The sequence below is a fragment of the Astatotilapia calliptera genome, chromosome 23 (genome assembly GCF_900246225.1).
Source record: "Astatotilapia calliptera chromosome 23, fAstCal1.2, whole genome shotgun sequence".
Lineage (NCBI taxonomy): Eukaryota > Metazoa > Chordata > Actinopteri > Cichliformes > Cichlidae > Astatotilapia > Astatotilapia calliptera.
The window spans coordinates 31519802-31541255 of record NC_039323.1 but is presented as its reverse complement, the minus strand read 5'-3'; positions in this window follow the sequence as shown (position 1 = coordinate 31541255).

Genomic DNA, 21454 nt, shown 5'->3' with positions numbered 1-21454 from the left:
GGTGGCAAGGAACCTGGACAAAATTGTTCAAAATTAGTATTATGTGTACTGCAGTTACAAAATACATTATTCAAATTACAAAATACTTTTGTAATGCCTGATTTAAATCACAAAACTTAAATCTTCCATAAAACATTTTGTAATTATAAGGATAATTACAAAATGTATATTAGATAATATCTAAAACAGTTGTGTTTTGTTTTAACTTTAACATATCATAATTTGATTGGTAGCAACTTTTACCACTACAGTGTGCCAATCACTCATAATTCCTAAACATGTCAATCAGGTAGGAATGAAGTAAGACATTAATAGAAATAAAGGTTGTATGTTGACAAGTATCCCTTTCCTTGCTTAAATCATTAATATTTTTGAAAAATTAATCTGTGATAAGACATAGCTTATCAAGATAGAACCATGTAACTAAAGATGATTCAAACTGTTCAGTTTTATCTGTTTTAAGAAAGGCTGGTGACCCCTGTTATAGAGTCTGACAGCCGCAGGGATTATATACAAATATTCAACTATCCCAGAATTAAACCAGGTCTAAATAAAAAGGAGTGAGTATCACTACAAAGGTTAACTCAGTGGTCCTAATGCTACAGTTTGATATCCGCAAACACCGAGCGCATACATTGATGTGACACCACAGCCATGCTATCAATGCAAACACTGATAACAGCATAAATCGAATTAAATCGGGACTTGATGAGACCTTCTGAGTATCACTAGAAATATTATAAAGAGTCGTCTCCGTACCACAGTTTGCTATCAGTAAACACCGAGAGCATTCACTGTTAGCATAGCACATCCATGTTAGCAGTGTATAGATGGATGGTTTAGCATATTAGCACAGGTATCAATAAAGGACTACCATATTAAATACTTTTACTAACCTCAGGCAGACGGACAGGCGCTCTGCAGGTGGGATTGAGCCCCTGTAATTGGTGTCTAGGCGGGCGATGCTGGGACCGACGAGGGAAAGCAGGTCCTCAAACTGGCTGACGGTGATATTGCTGAAATCGACCGTCATCCAGGCGCAGCTCCTGGAGCAAATGGTGAAACTCACCAAACTGCTCACGCCTCTGGAGCACCTGATGGACCCAGGTACGGCGAGGACGTCTTTTACGCCGCTGCTCTGCTCTCCACAGTACATAGAGAAGGGAGACTCTCTCTTCAAGCGCTAGCTCGACAGCTGCCATCTTGCAAAGATACCGGTCTGGCACAACTTCCTCCCACATTCCTCCCACATTTCCGGTTCACGCGCGATGGATTTTTCTTGGACACACGTTGAATGTGCACGCGTCAAATTAGGGGCGTTTGGGGCGTTTTGTTCGCGTCCATCGCGTTCGGTGTGAACACACCGTTAGTATTGTTATGTAGCCACCGATTGTTCACAATAGATGTGATGGAGATAACTGCATATAGATCAAAAAAGTGAAAACTCCGTGAAAATAATTAGTTTGGCCTTTGTCAACCTTTTCTTATCCCTGAGGACAAAGTTTGACTTTTGCAGTGAGGTAAAACACATGTGTGGTCAAAGTTCAAATCTAGCCCATGTTGTGACCAGCATGCATCAGGAGCCTGATGCCTAAAATCTGTGAGGAACTATGACCAAACTGTGTGCATGCACAAAGGCAGATGTATATGTCGCGCTTATGCGTGGTCATGTTTTGCAATGTAAACCTCTTGGATATGCACAAGTCTAATTTCAACTCCCATCTCTATACATTTATTTTATGTGGACACTCCTTTATTTTATTATTGTCATACAACATTACAGTCTGAATCTGGTCAGTTAAGAAAGGAGAAAGTGGTACATTGACAGAGGCATCAGTATGTAGCTATTTACTGGCAGATCTACTGGCTCTTACCCTCACCTATGGCCATGAGCTTTGGGTCTTGACTCAACAAATTACGGAGCCCCGCAGGGGACATGGGAGAAAAAAAAATTAGGGAGAAAAAAAAATAATTAAGACGGACTTTTGCGAGATCTCGCAAAACAAACTCGGGATCTCGCAAAACAAACTTTCTCGCGAAAGTTGAATTCCAACAATGGCGGCAATATTACTCTTTCTGGGTCACAAAATACACTTTTAAGATATTTTGAGGCGTGAATGTAGTTGTGTAAACGTCAGATATCTGCTCGGTTTACAAGACATCACATATTTGCAAAAGTGCTCCGACGTTTTTGGAGATCTGACACCCACTAGCTCGAAGCTAACGGGAGGCCTACTACAGCCGGGAGGAACACCGCTTTCCCGGCACATCGTGCCTCGACCTCCCGGTCGGCTTCGAGCTGGCTGCCACTAGCTCGAAGCTAACGGGAGGTCGAGACCTACTACAGCCGGGAGGAACACCGCTTTCCCGGCACATCGTGCCTCGACCTCCCGGTCGGCTTCGAGCTGGCGGCTTCCGAAGAATGCGGCTAAAACTTTTGCGAGATCTCGCAATACTTTTGCGAGATCCCGAGTTTGTTTTGCGAGATCTCGCAAAAGTCGGTCTTAATTTTTTTTTTCTCCCTAATTTTTTTTTTCTCCCATGTCCCCTGCGGGGCTCCGTAACAAATGAGACACATTCTTTTGGATGCAAGAGATGAAAATGAGCTTCCTCTGAAGGCTGTCTGGGCTCACCCTGACAGACAAGGTGAAAATCTTGACCTTTTAGGGGCTACTCCTCCACATTAAGAGGAGCCAACTGAGGTTTGAACATGCACCCACATGTCTGTGTTTTAACTTCTGGTGCAGACATATCCCCCTCCCCCGGTCAATAGTACACTGTAAAACCTAATAAGTTCACAGAACTCAAAAATTGTTGTGTAACAGATTCCACAACAATTTTTTAGTGATGTTTTTAAAAGTTTTAAGTTTAACTAAAATAAAAATTGCAGTTGCCTTAAATTACCTCAATGTTAACTCATAAATGTTGATATTCCTCAACTTATAATTAGAGAGTAATAAACTCAAAATGTTCAATATTTTTCAACTTAATTAAGGTGGGAAATACACTCAAAATATTTTACATATTGCAACTCATACGATGTGGGAAATAAACTCAAACTTTTTCATATGAGAAATAACACTTAAAATCTTCAATATTTATAAAATACTGTGGGAAATACACTTACAAATAATTCTAAACTGTTTGCCCAGTAAATTATAATCAGCTAAAAGTGTTAGAAAACATGAAAGTAACAACACTAACAATTTAACAACTTTTTATTAAACACAATGTGCTTTTAAAAAGGCACAAACAACAGAGCTCACTCATAAAAAAGTGCTTCATAAATAAAACAAGAGAAAAAGACTCCAAGGGTCTCCATCTCAATTCTAAAATTCAATAACATTTTCAGTATTAACAGCAATTGCAGCTATTAGAACATTGAGGCATTTAACACTTACTGTACCTTGACAGCTGCAGCTCACTTTCTTTTTTAAAAATACATAAAAAAACAGTACTGGTTTCCACTGCTGTACTTATAGGGAACAAACATCAAGGCAGTGCATTTATGTATTAGGCAACAGAACATTAAACATGAATAGTGAATGAACTGAACAGTCATTCATCTTAAATGTGAGGTAGAAGAGGCAAATGGTAAAAAATGGTTAAAAAAAACGGTATAAATAAAACAAAACAAAACAAGAAAAACCTTTAATACTTAGCTTAAAGAGTTGTCTATTCCAAGTGATTCACTTGAACAAATTCTTCTGCATCAGTAAGTGACCTAACAGTGGTTTGTTGTATTCAAGGCACATCACAACCTTCTGGATACATGTGAATAAAAGCTCGAGTCTGCGTATTGTAGGTCTAGTGCACAGAACTACCCAAAAAGCAGGAGAAATGAGGCATCCAGATTTGTACTGGTTTATACAACTGTACATAACTGGGAACAAACATCAGGTAGTGCATTAAGGTATTAGGCAACACAACGTTAAACATGAATAGTCCACAAAAGGAGCTGTCATTCACTTTAAATTTGAAGTAGAAAAGCCAAATGATTAGGAAAAAAACAAACAAAAAAAAGCTTCCTCAATACTCAGCTCAACAAGTAGTCCATTCTGAGTGATTCACTCATTGAACAAATCATTCTTCAGCGTCAGTAGACGCCCTTTCAGTGGTTTGTTGTCCTCAAGGCACATCACAACCTTCTGGATAAATGTGAATGTAAGCTCAAGTTTCTTTGGGTATTGTAGGTCTAGTGCATAGATGTACCCAAAGAGCAGGAGAAATGACTCAGCCAGATTTGTGGGACCATTCACAAGTATTTCATCCTCAACGACAATGCAGACGCTTTCAGGACTGAAGAGGGCCGAATCAGTAGTGTCATCCGTGACAACTGTCAGCAGAGCCACAGGAGTGTCAGTGAGGTCTGGACCATCTGCTGACTGCAAAACAAAAATAATACAAGAATGAGTTCAGCCCCACAAGGACACAAATCATGCTACTGATTAGAGGTGTGAATCTTCATAAGTCGCACGTTTCTTTTAAGATTATAATGTCAACGATTTAATTTGATATGGCGATACATCATGATGCATTACAATAATCTTAATTTGGGTTTGGTTTCAAAACATATGTTTAAATAAATGTTTTCAATAATAAATATATGCCAAGATATTTGTTTTTGTTATTTACCAAATATTTGTCTGACCACAACATGGCACCTCCAGAAAAATAGAACACTTGAATTTTAAAAGGGAGATAGTTTTTATCTGTGAATTTGTTTTTGTTTAATAATCTTTTAACTATTTCCATGTTTTCTCGTTTATGCGTAACAATCTTCTTGCAATCTTATTCAACAATAGTTGATATATGGGAGAAAACAAGTCAGATGAGGACTGTGTTGAACCTCCTTCCTGATATACACCCTGGTTCTCCTTGAGTTCTGAGCGATGTCATATGTTCGACTGAACAGCTAGGCAAAGGGGTTGATGCTGAGGCCAGTACACTTACATCACAAGTCCTGAATAACGTGGCGGCATCTTCACACAGGTACACAGGAAGTGCACGAAGGACGAGGGCCCGTCTTGTATTTACATCATGCTGTTCCTATCTAGAAGGGTAACCTTACCCTACCCTAGCCATAGATGGTAAATTCAGTATTTTGGATTTTTTTTTTGGATATTTTGATAGGATAGATTTTGTCAAGATGTCCTTCTCCTAAAATGACAACCTTGTATCCATGGCATAATCACCAAGTTCGACCAGTGTGTAATGTTAGGCTGAATCAGGCGATGCATTTTTCCGCAAGCCTTGACTTGTAGAGCTCGCTGGAATACCCCTCTAAACTGTTAAAAGGATTTCGAGATTATCTCACAACCACACATTTGAGACTACGAAAAAATACAAACATGTGCCTAATTACCATCATGATAACACACTCATGTTGTTTATTATTGTTCGCTTCATGCTAGCACACACACACACATAGCTCAACAGCGTAAACTACTGACTGTGTAACACGGACACTTATTGAAATAAGTATACTCACAATACGCACGTGCATTACCGGCAAATACGTCAACCGGTAGAAACGGACAGTAGAAAGTTCAAACGCAAGGAGCTAGAACTGCCACTGCCAACTTCCCGGGCAAGAATACAATGCATTATGGGAAATGTTGTCCCCCACGGAAAACCGCCAAAACGTTACACCGTTCTAATTTGAAATAACATTACGTATTTGTCGCATTCAAAAACTTCTAAAATTACAATTACTTGGATTCGAATTTATTTATAACAAACATTCACTGTGCACAAAGTACGAATATATTTCCGGAAAAAAATAAAAAAGAATGTTTATCGAAATTAAATTTAAACAAAACAAAAACACGTTAGACTTACCAAATTTAGGGCAGTTGATGAAAAAAAAAAGGTGGTGGTCGTGGTGGGTTGAAGTTGGGGACTCTTAATCCACATGGGCTGGCCAAATCTTCCCCGCATCAAGGTAAATTCAAGATGGCTGACTCAGCTTTCCTGAGGGAGCGACAAGACTCCACCCACCAGAACGTCACTAATATATGCTTCTTAAACTTTTTGAGCGTTCCAAACAAATTAGCTAAAAAATATTGAGCCCTATTCAATTAAAGTTGCATAAAAGCCAACAGAGCTCAATACTTTATAGTTTGCTCAACTACAAAACGACATTTGAGTGTTATGAGCTTATTAGTTATGAGCTAGAACAACTGTTAGGGATCTAGTGTATCTGTGAAATCAGCACATTTTTAACACACATTCTTCCAATAAAATATAAGTTAATATCTGGGGAATGACTGTGCATGTTTTTTTTGACCATTTCAGAAAAAAAAAAACCTCAGGAAAAAAAGCCACATGATACCACCCCACAGGCCCATAAACGCTCCTTGTTCTCTTGCATTCCAGAAGTATTTTTATCCTTCAAACTGAACGATTACAATGTACGCATATCCAGCAATCACAAACTCGGTAGGACTTTAAAACTCATAACTTGATGTGTGGCTTGGTTAGCTAACGTGCAAGAAACACGTGATATGATTCAATTCAATTCAATTCAATTTTATTTATATAGCGCCAAATCACAACAAAAGTCGCCTCAAGGCGCTTCATAGATACAGAGAAAAACCCAACAATCATATGACCCCCTATGAGCAAGCACTTTGGCGACAGTGGGAAGGAAAAACTCCCTTTTAACAGGAAGAAACCTCCGGCATTTATAAATAAGGAATGATGAACTGAAGTGGGAATAAAGCAATTTTGTCTTTCCCAAAAAACTGCAAAAAGACCTGTTGGCCGGTGAAATGGCGCGTTTGTGTGCAATCGATTGAGGATGCTGGTGCCTGATTGGTAATGTAGGTGTGCCTTTGCATACCAGAGCTGATGAAGTGGTCAGAGTAAACTGGTGCACATAAATCACTCAAGTGTTGCTGCTGCATGCAGAGCTCAAAGACACACAGTGTGACCTGATGCCCTATAAGAAGGATGTTTTGTTCTTGGTGTTCTTTTGTTCAGTTATGTTCCCCCAGGTGTTTCCACCCTTCGGTGTATTTGACTCCTCTGTCTCCCTCTGTTCATTGTCAGGTCGTCTGTTTACCTCACCTCGTGTTCCTGGAATTCATGTCATCTCAAGTCCCGGTTTTCTTAGGTTCATGAACATGTTTTAGGTTTGTATGTAGAGTTTTCCCTGTCTAGCTTTAGCTTTCCCAGTATAGGTTGTAATTTAGTTTTCACCATTGCCATTTTGTTTCTATGTTTTTCTAACAGCAAGAATAAAAGGCTCACTTTTTGTTCAACTTCAGTTTTGTCCCTTATTTTTCCTGCTTCTGGTCTGCTCCTCAAACACACCAGCCATCCCAGATGTGACAAGTTGTCCTTTTGAAAGACAGACCATGATTTCTGGAATTTCAGGAACAATTAAAAAGTAAAACAGTTTCAGTTGGTGTCAAAAAGTTCCGTGTTTTGGATTCAGTTTGGTTAATGTGAATTAGACTGATCTTCTCTTGCACCTCTGGATAAAGTCACAAGGAGTCAAATAATCTATCCAGTGGTCGCATTTCGCGATTTGTGTACACAATTTCACAAACCTCAGTTTAAGCTTTTTCTGAATTTTCTTCCCCAGAAGACTCAGGACTATACATCAGTGCTTAGCTCTGAAGGTCTCACCTGAGGGTTGAATTCATAGTGCCCATGCCAACAAAAAGCACACTGGTTTGAGCTTGGAATGTGGATTGTCTGTCATAGTCAGAGACCGAGCTCTCACCTGAAAGAATGCTTCACATGGAGTGTGAAAAAGATTACAACAGAAGTTTGTTTGCTCTCTACACCCATTTTGTCTTCTTAGCATGCGTGTGTCTTGGCCTTCAGTCATCACATGCCCTTCAGTCATTTTGCACACTTGACAGCCAGATTCAAGTTCTGCAGCTTTTCTGTCCTACAGTGGCTTGCAAAAGTATTCGGCCCCCTTGAACTTTTCCACATTTTGTCACATTACAGCCACAAACATAAATCAATGTTATTGGAACTCCATATGAAAGACCAATACAAAGTGATGTACACATGAGAAGTGGAACGAAAATCATGTTTTATTTCAGTCTGTTTTATAATACAGGACAACAAGAAAACAGAGGAAATGTGTTTGCTGCATCAATAACAAGAAAAAAACTGAAAATAAAAAAGTACATCATTTTTATGGCTGCAATCACCAGTTACTTGGTGGGTGGAAGCATCAAAGGATGACGTCTGTTTTTAAGAGTGGCAAATCGGTCAATCACTCTGTTGTGTCTCAGATGCTGAAGCGTGTCTTTTTCAGTAGACATGACTGCAAGACTGTGAAGTCTTTTCTGACCCATTGTTTGACGCAGCCAGGAGTGCAGCCAACACAGTGCAGCCAACACAGTGCACTAAAGGATCTTTCGCACGAGCAGCTGCTGACAGGCACTGTTAGGGCAACTTGGATGGTTGCCTTCAGAGAGGGAAACATGTCTGAATCAAGGAGGTTGTACACAGACAACATATTTTTGGGTGGACATCCAGCCTGTATTTTCCGGGTCAGAAAGTTTCTAGCCACCAGAACCTCCTCTTTTTTCAGGTCAAGTCTGTAGTGCTTTGCAAGTTCATTCAAGTGAGGTTCACTCAAGAAGTTCTCAGATTTAGGACTCCATGCCTGGATGCCTTTTAGCAGCCCTGCATCTACACTGCAAAATCTTTGATCAAGCTCGCCAACCATCCGATCCACACAAGGGAAAAGTAACTCTCTTTTCAATGTGTCTGAGTTGTTCAATTCAGTGCGTGAACCCACAGTTGCCTCCAGGACAAAATCCTCCATTTTCCTCTGTTTGTGCCTTGTCTTGGCACCTGGTTCAGAGATACTGTGGGTGTTGCACAGGGCCTTGGTTTTCTCATACAGCTCTGTAGCAAATGCATCTGAGTGTTTGCCCTTAAGTGTGTCACACACAGCTTGTTTGCAGATAAAAGCTTCTGCCAGATCTAAAGTCTCTTTCTGCAGGAATTGGTGGAGTCCTTCGGTTACAGACAGAATCAACTGAAACATCAGTAGTGCATAGACTGCTGAGAACTTGTAGAGCTTTGCTCTGAGACCAACAGCTATGGGTGTAGATGGGCTCTCCAAAATGGCAGGCAATGTCTCAAGAACTGCACTGATTGATCACAACTGACATGCCCAGCGAGTGTTTGAAAGTTGCACAAGCTCAGTTTTTGTCAATCCAAGCTTTGCCTGAGTCTCCATGAACTTATGATGATTGACTAGGGAGGTGCTGAAGAAAGAATACACACACTCCAACAAGCTGAAAAGTTCCACAGCCTCTGGGACAGCCTTGCAAGTATTGCACAAAAGCAGGTTGAGTTGATGAGCATAACAATGCACATAGCTAGCCTCAGGATGGAGCCTTCTAAAATGTGCTTGTCACCTCCAGTGGAGCCACTCATAACGGCTGCACCATCATATGTTTGTGCTACACACTTAAGCTCTGCAAGACCATTGTTTTGGATCTGCTGCTGAATCTCATTTGCAATGGACTGGGCATCAAATGATTTTATCTCTGCTAGTGCAAGGAAACGCTCCTTAACTGCCCCTCTGACACGTACCTGACACAAACAGCTAACTGTTCTACCTTTTCATCCCTTGCCTCATCTGCCATGATGGCATAGACTTTAGACTTTGTCATTTCAGATACAATGACACTACTAACTTCCTGGGCACAACAGTCAATCATGTCATTCTGGGATGTTGGCAAGATATAGGCAAGGCAAGGCAAGGCAAGTTTATTTGTATAGCACAATTCAACAACAAGGTGATTCAAAGTGCTTTACAGAGACATTAGAAACAAGAACAAATAAAAAGCATGATTTAAAATTGATTAAAACAAGCAAATAAACTAACTAACTAATTAACAAACAAACAAACAAACAAACAACAGTATATAAAATCAAAACAGATAAAATCAGAACAGTAGATAAAATCAGTAGTTAAATGTAAGTTTTGAAATTTAAGCTTAAAGTGTGGATTTGGTGCTTTATTCAAATGCAGCTGAGAACAGGTGAGTCTTCAACCCTGGATTTAAATAAACTGAGTGTTTCAGCTGATCTGAGGCTTTCTGGGAGTTTGTTCCAGATATAAGGAGCATAAAAGCTGAATGCAGCTTCTCCGTGTCTGGTTCTGACTCTGGGAACTGATAAAAGACCGGATCCAGATGACCTGAGGGATCTGGAAGGTTCATACTGGGTCAGGAGGTCATTGATGTATTTTGGTCCTAAACCATTCAGAGCTTACTGTGCATTTGATGGGGGGATTATGTTTTTGAAGAAAAGGATCAAACTTCAAACTTCAAAAGCTCTATGCATGCAAGAAAATTCCCTCTGTTTGGGCTGTCTTCACCTTCATCATGGCCATGATAAGGGAGTCCCTGTCTCCCTAACATAGAGGTGACTGCAACAATTCGTCTGAGATACTCTCTTCTTTCGACTATCTCACTCACATTTGCAGTTGCTATCATCTGTGCAACGTTTCCCTGTTTGCTACTTCCCTGCTAGCCGATCCATGTAACAACACTGTCCTTATGTGCTTGAGCCATCTCATGCTTGCCAAAGATGACTAAAGCTTTCTTCCAGTTCCTGCAACCGCTACTGACCAAACTATCATGTTTGATGTTTTTGCCAAACACTCTACATGGGAAGCAGAAAGCTGCATTCTGGTTGACTGAATATTCTAACCAGTTGTGCTTTTCAAACCAGCTGTGGTTAAATGCTCACTTCTGTGTACCAAAAGTATCATGTGGACAGCTCTTCAGCTTTACCTGTCTGGGCCCTGTGTCTTTGTCACCTAAATCAAACCCTGTAGTAGAATGAGTTGCTGCAGCTGCTTCATCATTTTCCCTCTCTTGGCCTGTTTGCTCTCCTCTCTCTGTAATAACTTGATCTTCCTCTGCTTCTCAATCCATTTGCTGCATCTCCTCTGTCTCTCCTTGCTCTCTCTGACTTGAACTTGCCTGTTGACCTTTTTCTCCCTCAGCCTCTCATTCTGCCTCACCCTTCAAGATACATTAAAACATTAAATTTATATTACTGAAATGTAATGTAAATTGCTAATATCATGACTTCTGCTCACATGCCACAGTAATTTGTTGCTCCCAAAAATAGATCCCTCAAAAATATGTGTTGCACCGTGACTGAAATGTTTCATATTTCATATCCATATTGAGTTCCATAAAATTCTAATCAGACTATCTGCATCACAAATGACTCCATCCTGTGAAATCTTTGACTCACCTCTCCAGTAGAGGTCTCTCCCCTCTCACTCTCTGTGCTCCTCTGCCCTGACTCCTACAGGTTAATGGGGATGGAGGAGTGATTATTATTATTTCCACTGATGATAACCTGAATGAGCTCAGCTCGATTTTTCAGAACTAAAACGAGTGACAGAAATTAACATTATGCTAACAATTTAACTTAGTGCACTAGCCAGGTTTTTATTTATCAAAATGGGAAGCACCTGGTTCATTATTTACATGGGACTCTCTGCTGTTAGCTGGAGCTAACTAATTGTTACTACCAGCCAGTGATGAAGACTTACTTTCTTGAAAAACCTGCGTATATCCATGTTTTCTTGCTGTTTGCAGCATGTACGCTAGTGTGTCCGCAGCGGAGTGTAAAGTAGCAGTGAAAACGAGGACTGGATTTTCAGTAATGTGGATGTCCCCTGTGAACAACTGGAACGGATTGGATAACGAAGCACTGACGCTACCTTAACAGTGTAAAGTGAAAGGGACCAACCGAGTTATGATCATATTTATGTGAAAGCGACAGGTTTATATTATTATTTATTTAAACTCATATTCCTGCATCTTTATATTGAATTTGTCTGCAAGTTCTGTAAAAAAAAAAAAAAAAAAACAGAAAAAAAACCCCACCAAATTATTTAGGGGGGCTTAAGAATAGTTTAGGGAGGCTTCAGCACCCCTAAAATAGGCCTAACGACGCCACTGCTCTGATATAAGTCACAGTGGGGAAAACTGTCTGTTGTAATACAATTCACCCTAAATGTTTTTATGTGTGTTTATCTGTTCTACCAGGACTGGCCCAATTGCAGGCCTGAAGGGTTTTAGATGTGTCCTTGACAGTGTTGGGTAAGTTACTTTAAATTAGTAAGTTACATTACTAGTTACTTCTATCAAAAGTAACTCAGTTACTTCTCGTTACTTTCAAAGTAACTAGTTACTAGGGAAAGTAACTATGGTTTTACTCAGAATTCTCTTGTTAATGTGTGCTTCCATAACTTTGCCAGTCTTCTAGCTTGCTTACTTGCCACAAGTGCACTGTGCCACCTACCAATAGAAAGGAAAAAATAATGTGCATATTTCCACGAGAGAAATCCCACGCCTGGACTGTCGTTGACCGCTGCCATGATTCTAGCCTACGTCACAGCGTCATGTGCGCTTTTTACATCCAACACAAAAACTGCAGTCGTGGTGCTTTCGATTGTACTCAGAACTCGGAAATTCTGCCTTCCGAATAGGAAGATGTAGGTAACACCAGACTGCAGATGAGCTGCATACAGAGCTGGACTGGGACAAAAAAATGAAAATAAACACTGTTGTGACAGTGATGTACACTGTTCTGATGGTATAAATGCATCAATCTATCAATCGTTTGTTGTAAGATTCAGATAATTATTTTTAAAAAGCTAGATATTTTAAATGAGAATAAGAAAGAAAAGTATTCCTTAATGCCCCCCTTTCCCTGTTAATGCCCTACCTGCCCCCCTGGCAACACTTTGCTAGACCCGCCCCTGCACAGTTACCAGCTGTCAGCTACACCGAAAAGGATCCTGGTGTTATTTGTCTCTCAGAAACAGTTTATAACTTCCCTTCAGCTCATTCATGTCACCTAAAAGGTGAACCTGTTTGTCCATCACCTGTTCAGCTCTGATGATTCAGTAAGGACATCTCCTGGTTTCATCTTCATATTTCCCTCTCACCACATATCCAAACCGACATCATGACCAGCAGCATTTACAGCTGTGGCTCCAGCAAACATCAGCTGATACTAGAAAGTAATATTAAATAAATTCTAACAACAGCTGACCAAGCTTAAACTTGCTGCTGTTGTTTACCGCGACCTCCGCTGGTTTCTTCTTTCTGGCGCAAAGTGGGCGATAAACAAGCAAGAGAGAAAAGCCGATCAGCTGATCATTGATCAGTTTCATGATTGAAGTAGAAACGGGAGAGGGAGGGGGAGAGAATGAGAGAAGAAGAGGCAGCTGTGCAGCAAAGACACAGAATAACTCCAGCTTTGTGTCTTTTTCATTGTAGCTGAAGTCCGGGACAAACTGTTCCTTTTCACCTCAATACGAAACGTGTAATATTTTCTCTGAATACCAGACGATTCCGTTTTTTAGGGGACGGTTGGCAACTCTAATAATTAACCTTTTGAATAAAATAAAGTTCAACATCAACATCATAGCATCCACCCAACTGTATAGAAACTCCGTCATGCTAGCTAGTACCCAGTACAAAAAATTCAGCATAACGAAAATAAACTCCACCTAAACTTGGTTTATATCTGACCCAGATAGACTGCAGGTCATAACTTCTTACCTGAAGTTCAGTTCACCTGACACTCGGACCGGCGGCTGCTTCGGGTCTCTCCTCCTGCCTCCCCTTTCCCTCATCCATCTGCTGGCCTCCACCACTTGCTAATGTTACTGAATCTGTGGAAGCTCCGTGATAGCCACCACATGAAGTAACGAATAACGACCCTATCTAAACCCCAGTAACAATTAACACGTTCCTGATTTTGGCATAATAACTAGTTACCGTGCTCATTACCACAATAATAACGTAGTTACTGTAACGCGTTACTTAATAACGCGTTAGTCCCAACACTGGTCCTTGATCTAACACAGCTGATTTAAATGATCAACCCAGGTTGATCTCTAAAACCTGCAGGACCTGGCACTTGAGGCCTGGAGTTCCCCACACCTGTGCTAGACCAATGCAATGATTTACAATTAAAGCCTATAATTTGGTGAACAGTTTGGGGATGTTCACCGTACTGTTCCAACATTACTCCGCACCAGTGAGCAAAGCAAGGTCCAAAAACATGGATGAGTGAGTTTGGTGTGGAAGAACTTGACTCATTCAACTTCAGTGTCTGACCTCACAAATGTGCTTCTGGAATGGTCAAAAGTTCTCACAAACACTTCTAAATCATGTGGAAAGTCTTCCCACATAGCTGAGGCCAACATCATATTAAACCCCTTGGATTAAGAATGGGATTGCCACTCAAGTGTGAAAGCAGATGAGTGAATACGTTTGGCAATATAGTTTAGATGTATCCTACTAACATTGTAGTCTACATCTACTTATTTCTATTTTATTTATCTCTCTTTATTTGCCTGTCTTTGTGAATAGATTCAACTGATAGATCAGTGTCCATTTAACCATTAAAATCTCCACATAACTCACGTGCACATATTTACATAACCTGACAAATTCTAATTTAATTGTCTAAGGTGACTGGACCCTTTCAGGGTTAATTAACTTTCTTGTCACGGAGTCGCAGGAAACCATGAATAGAGTGCGTTCAGTTCTATAGAAATGATCTCCCAGGAGCCGTATGACAAAGGGCACTTCAGTGTATGTCCAACAGCAAAATTAAACAAATTGCAGAATCAATAAAAATGTTCCATCTAAAATAAGATTTCCAAAGATTTCTACTCTGACTGAAGTGGATTTAGGTTGCATGAATCTTTTAAAGCACCTTACCATTGATATGTAAAATAAAAGGCGTGATCTGGGCATAAAGTGAACACTGCACATTAATGGTAAATGGCCTGTATTTGTATAGCGCTTTTACTAGTCCCTATGGACCCCAAAGCGCTTTACACATCCAGTCATTCACCCACTCACACACACATTCACACACTGGTGATGGCAAGCTACATTGTAGCCACAGCCACCCTGGGGCGCACTGACAGAGGCGAATGGTTCAGTAGGTTAGTTTTACAAAATATTCAACTATATGACGGTAAATCAAAGTCAAAATGCAATATTATTTAAATATTAAAATCATCATCTTATTTTATATGAATATCTCGACTTTTATTTGTGATTATTTATAAAGTTTTTAAGTCATGTTTAGCTTTTTTGTATTTAATATTGTTTAACAAGGGATGGACAACAATAAGATACTCCTCGTTGCAATTCCTTAATGATTATTTTCTTGATTTCTGATCAGTTTTCTGTGTGGACGTAGTGTAAAAACACAGTCATGCTTTCATTATTATTTGTGTAACTGAGGTCGTTGATGTTTGACATCATTGTTTTGCATCTGATAGAAAAATACGCTGGAACTGACAAGCTTGTAGATATATGATTCAGATGGATTGGACAACATGGCACTAAATACGTATCTTAGATTAAACCTCATTATATCACTTCCTGTCCATGCTGTGATACTGTGCCGGGAAATAGCTGCAGACGTATCTTTGCAAACTCCGACAGCAGCTGGTGGTTCAAAGGCTGCCACCAGTAAAATGTTTTTATAATTTGCTGACACAGAAACATGGAAGCAATAGCAGCTTGCAGTTCTGAGCTGATTGTAAAGTCTCATTACGTGATTGTTTTCTGGTGGTGTGAAACAGAGCGTGGGAATAACAAGCTGGGCTGTACGGATGTTCTGCTATCAGGGAGATCATCTGTGATGAAAATGCTCTTTGGTTGCTTTTGCACTGAAATAGTAACTAAATCTGTATCATTTATAAGTCCTCTGAAATCATCATAAGATAAGACAATTACAGAATTATTTTATTGTCTTTTTGATATTTACTAGGGTTGATCCCTGACTTCATGTTTATTACTATTGTATATATGTATACATATAAAAACACCCAGCACGCCCCTGCGGGCGGTTTATCCTTCAAGCTCGGGTCCTCTACCAGAGGCCTGGGAGCTTGAGGGTCCTGCGCAGTATCTTAGCTGTTCCCAGGACTGCGCTCTTCTGGACAGAGATCTCCGATGTTGTTCCCGGGATCTGCTGGAGCCACTCGCCTAGCTTGGGAGTCACCGCACCTAGTGCTCCGATTACCACGGGGACCACCGTTACCTTCACCCTCCACATCCTCTCGAGCTCTTCTCTGAGCCCTTGGTATTTCTCCAGCTTCTCGTGTTCCTTCTTCCTGATATTGCTGTCATTCGGAACCGCTACATCGATCACTACGGCCGTCTTCTTCTGTTTGTCTACCACCACTATGTCCGGTTGGTTAGCCACCACCATTTTGTCCGTCTGTATCTGGAAGTCCCACAGGATCTTAGCTCGGTCATTCTCCACCACCCTTGGGGGCATCTCCCATTTTGACCTCGTGACTTCCAGGTTATACTCGGCACAGATGTTCCTGTACACTATGCCGGCCACTTGGTTATGGCGTTCCATGTATGCCTTGCCTGCTAGCATCTTGCACCCTGCTGTTATGTGCTGGATTGTCTCTGGGGCATCTTTACACAGCACCGGGGGTCTTGCCTGGTGTGATAGACCCCAGCCTCTATGGATCTTGTACTCAGAGCTTGTTCTTGTGCTGCCATGATTAGTGCCTCTGTGCTGTCTTTCAGTACAGCTTTGTCCAGCCATTGGTAGGATTTCTGGATATCAGCCACCTCCTCTATCTGCCGGTGGTACATACCGTGCAGGGGCCTGTCCTTCCATGATGGTTCCTCGTCTCCCTCCTCTTTCTTGGGTTTCTGCTGCCTGAGGTATTCACTGAGCACTCGGTCAGTTGGGGCCATCTTCCCAATGTATTCTTGGATGTTCGTTGTCTCATCCTGGACTGTGGTGCTGACACTCACCAGTCCCCGGCCCCCTTCCTTCCGCTTAGCGTACATCCTCAGGGTGCTGGACTTGGGGTGAAACCCTCCATGCATGGTAAGGAGCTTTCTTGTCTTTATGTCAGTGGCTTCTATCTCCTCCTTTGGCCAGCCTATTACCCCAGCAGGGTACCTGATCGCGGGCAGGGCGTACGTGTTGATGGCCCGGATCTTGTTCTTACCATTCAGCTGACTCCTCAGGACTTGCCTGACCCTCTGCAGGTACTTGGTGGTTGCAGCTTTTCTAGCGGCCTCTTCATGGTTCCCATTCGCCTGCGGGATCCCCAAGTACTTGTAACTGTCCTCTATGTCTGCAATGTTGCCTTCTGGTAGTTCAATCCCCTCAGTTCTGACTACCTTCCCTCTCTTTGTTACCATCCGACTACACTTCTCCAGTCCGAACGACATTCCAATGTCATTGCTGTATAGCCTGGTAGTGTGGATCAGTGAATCGATGTCTCGTTCACTCTTGGCATACAGCTTGATGTCATCCATGTACAGGAGGTGGCTGACAACTGCTCCGTTCCGTAGTCGGTATCCGTAGCCAGTCTTGTTAATGATCTCACTGAGGGGGTTCAGGCCTATGCAGAACAGCAGTGGGGACAGAGCATCTCCTTGGTAGATCCCGCACTTGATGGTGATTTGTGCTATGGGCTTGGAGTTGGCCTCTAGTGTTGTACGCCACATCCCCATTGAGTTCCTGATGAAGGCTCTTAGGGTCCCATTGATCTTGTACAATTCTAGGCATTCCAGTATCCAGCTGTGGGGCATTGAGTCATAGGCCTTCTTGTAATCAATCCAGGCAGTGCACAGGTTGGTCAGTCTGGTCTTGCAGTCTCGGCTGATTGTTCTGTCTACCAGTAGCTGGTGTTTTGCGCCTCTGTTTTTCTTGCCAATTCCTTTCTGTGTCCCGCTCATGTATTGACCCATGTGCCTGTTCATCTTAGCCGATATGATGCCTGACAGGAGCTTCCATGTAGTACTGAGGCAGGTTATTGGTCGGTAGTTGGAGGGGACCGGTCCCTTCTTGGGGTCCTTGGGGATCAGGACCGTCCGGCCTTCAGTTAGCCATTCCGGGTGTCTCTCGTTAACTAGCAGCTGGTTCATTTGTGCTGCCAGACGCTCGTGGAGTGCAGTTAGCTTCTTCAGCCAGTAGGCGTGAACCATGTCGGGCCCTGGTGCTGTCCAACTCTTCATACTGGAGACCCTTTCTTGGATATCTGCCACTGTGATGGTTACTGGACCCTGTTCAGGGAGGTCGCTGTGGCCTGCCCTCAGATCCTCTAGCCACTGAGCATTGCCGTTATGGGTTGCGTCCTTCTCCCATATGCTCTTCCAGTATTGCTCCGTCTCCAGCCTTGGTGGTGCTGTTCTCTTATTGTTCCCTTGCCACTGAGAGTACACCTTTGCTGGTTCTGTGGAGAACAGTTGGTTTATTCTCCTGCCTTCTATCTCTCTGGTGTACCTCCTCAAGCGGCTGGCCAAGGCTGTGAGTCTTTGCTTGGCAGTTTCCAAGGCCTCAGGTATGGACAGCTTGCTGTATTTCTTAGGCACCTTATTTGTCGCACCTTTCTGCAACTCCGTTAGTTGGCTAACCTCCCTCCGTGCTACTTTGATCTTGCCCTCTAGCCTCCTTCTCCATGGAGGGTACTGCCCCTTGTCGCTGTTCAACTTGTAGCCAAGCATCTTACTGATCACTGCTGCCGTATTGTAGATCAGCTTGTTAGTGTTGGTAATCGTGGTTGTAGGTATTGCCCGTAGTGCTGCATTAACATCATCTAGCAGACCTTCTGAGGGTACTTCACGTAATCTTGGTAACCGGCTACGGGGGATCCAGGTTTCAAGCTTGGCCATGATCCTATTTTTCAGGTCAGTTCCTCTCGCACTCAACGATCCTTCTCCTATCGTACTTGGGGCTATGTACCCAATCTCGGGTGGGGGTGATGATATCGCCCCCCTGACCTGGCGTCCTGACTCCTCCTTGCCGTAGCATTTGTGTTGTACCTCGTCACTCTCTAGCTGTGAGAGCAGTCCCTTTTTCGAATGTTGGAACACTGAGCTACTAGTTGTTTCGCCGTCATTGTGGATGTTGGGTATCGAAGAATCCATAGGTCCCTCATCCTATTAATCTGCGTTCGACTACTCCGCCTAGGCTGCACTTTCGAGCGCAGATCCACTGAGCGCTCAACACAGACAGCATAGTCAGAAGGAAGAGCGCAGGGCAAGCTAGCAAGACACATGGACCTCCCCCACCCTCATTCAGATCTGGCGTTTGGAATTATTTTGGTTTTCATGTGACGTATGACCCTGAAGGTAAGCGAGTCATGGACTAAAGTAAAACAGTATGTTGGATGTGCCATGCAATGCTCAATTACATGGGTGGGAGCTAGTGTGTTAGCGCAGTTAGCTCGTTAACGTGTTGGCTGTCTAGCCCCACACACGGGGCGATCGGCGGTAGCTCGTTAACGGAGATTTGCCGTGTTGTGGCGTTAAGGTCATTTCAACGAGATTAACCTGAAAGCACTAGTGGGAACACAACGAATATGACTGCACATTTACACCGACATCATCCTAGTGCAAAGACCAAAACAACAAGCATGCTACTAACTTTAGCCGAGTCATTTAGACAGCTGTTAGCACATGATTCTCCTTATGCTGCTGAGAATATAGCCCAGAAGAAGCGGATAGTATAGCTTTTATTTTGGAAAGAGACATTTCTCTGTAATAAACTCTCTTTTCCAAAGATGAGTGATTCCTCAATCAGATACAGGGCTTGCAATATCGCTAGCCCGACGTCCTGGAGCTAGCGATTTTTTTCAGTCGGGCTACCAAAATCTATCTCTGCCCTGCCCGTCGGGCTATTGTAGGAAGGAAAAATATATGTCAATGCTTTTGCATTCTTTCAGAAATGTAGCTGGGTAATTATGTCATTGGCATCTGTGAGCCACTGTCAATATGTGACATATTGAAATCGCGTTTGAATTTGCGCTTGTTTTTTTGCTTTCACTTTGCAATCGTGCGAACTGTGTATAGAGAGCGACAGCACTGATCTGTGAGTGATGATAATTTGCGCACCAATTCCTCTGACATCGTCTTATTAATCGTTAGCTTACTATGCAAACATGACAAGTGAAATCTCCCACAGCAAGCTTAAACATGTGAGAGGTTGATTGCGCAGAGAATCACTGAGCTTATGTGAGTGCGTGTGTAAAAGCAGCAGGATATATATATTTTAGTTCTGCTGAGCCAAATAAGACAGGTCAGGGTGAAGAAGTGACAGCCAAAGAAAAGCTTACCACAAAACGGAGAAGTTATGACAAATCAGACTATAAGGCAAAAAGAAAGTGCAGCTTTATGGTTTCATGGACAAAATAATTTCTGTGGCTGCAATATGACGAACTATATAACCAGGGCTGCACATAAGTGGTCCGCAGGTGCGCATTCGCTGTCAAAATAAAAAACACGCACAAGGGTTAGGGTTAAATTTAAAAACTGTACTTTTGAGTTAAAATATAAATTTATAATTTTAATAAATGAAAAATTAAAAAGGCATGAACATTTTTTTTGTATCGAAAAAATATCGAACCGTGACACCAAAGTATCGAACCGAACCGAACCGTGAATTTTGTGTATCGTTGCACCCCTAATATATATATATATAAAAAACACCCAGCACGCCCCTGCGGGCGGTTTATCCTTCAAGCTCGGGTCCTCTACCAGAGGCCTGGGAGCTTGAGGGTCCTGCGCAGTATCTTAGCTGTTCCCAGGACTGCGCTCTTCTGGACAGAGATCTCCGATGTTATTCCCGGGATCTGCTGGAGCCACTCGCCTAGCTTGGGAGTCACCGCACCTAGTGCTCCGATTACCACGGGGACCACCGTTACCTTCACCCTCCACATCCTCTCGAGCTCTTCTCTGAGCCCTTGGTATTTCTCCAGCTTCTCGTGTTCCTTCTTCCTGATATTGCTGTCATTTGGAACCGCTACATCGATCACTACGGCCGTCTTCTTCTGTTTGTCTACCACCACTATGTCCGGTTGGTTAGCCACCACCATTTTGTCCGTCTGTATCTGGAAGTCCCACAGGATCTTAGCTCGGTCATTCTCCACCACCCTTGGGGGCATCTCCCATTTTGACCTCGGGACTTCCAGGTTATACTCGGCACAGATGTTCCTGTACACTATGCCGGCCACTTGGTTATGGCGTTCCATGTATGCCTTGCCTGCTAGCATCTTGCACCCTGCTGTTATGTGCTGGATTGTCTCTGGGGCATCTTTACACAGCCTGCACCTGGGGTCTTGCCTGGTGTGATAGACCCCAGCCTCTATGGATCTTGTACTCAGAGCTTGTTCTTGTGCTGCCATGATTAGTGCCTCTGTGCTGTCTTTCAGTCCAGCTTTGTCCAGCCACTGGTAGGATTTCTGGATATCAGCCACCTCCTCTATCTGCCGGTGGTACATACCGTGCAGGGGCCTGTCCTTCCATGATGGTTCCTCGTCTCCCTCCTCTTTCTTGGGTTTCTGCTGCCTGAGGTATTCACTGAGCACTCGGTCAGTTGGGGCCATCTTCCCAATGTATTCTTGGATGTTCGTTGTCTCATCCTGGAC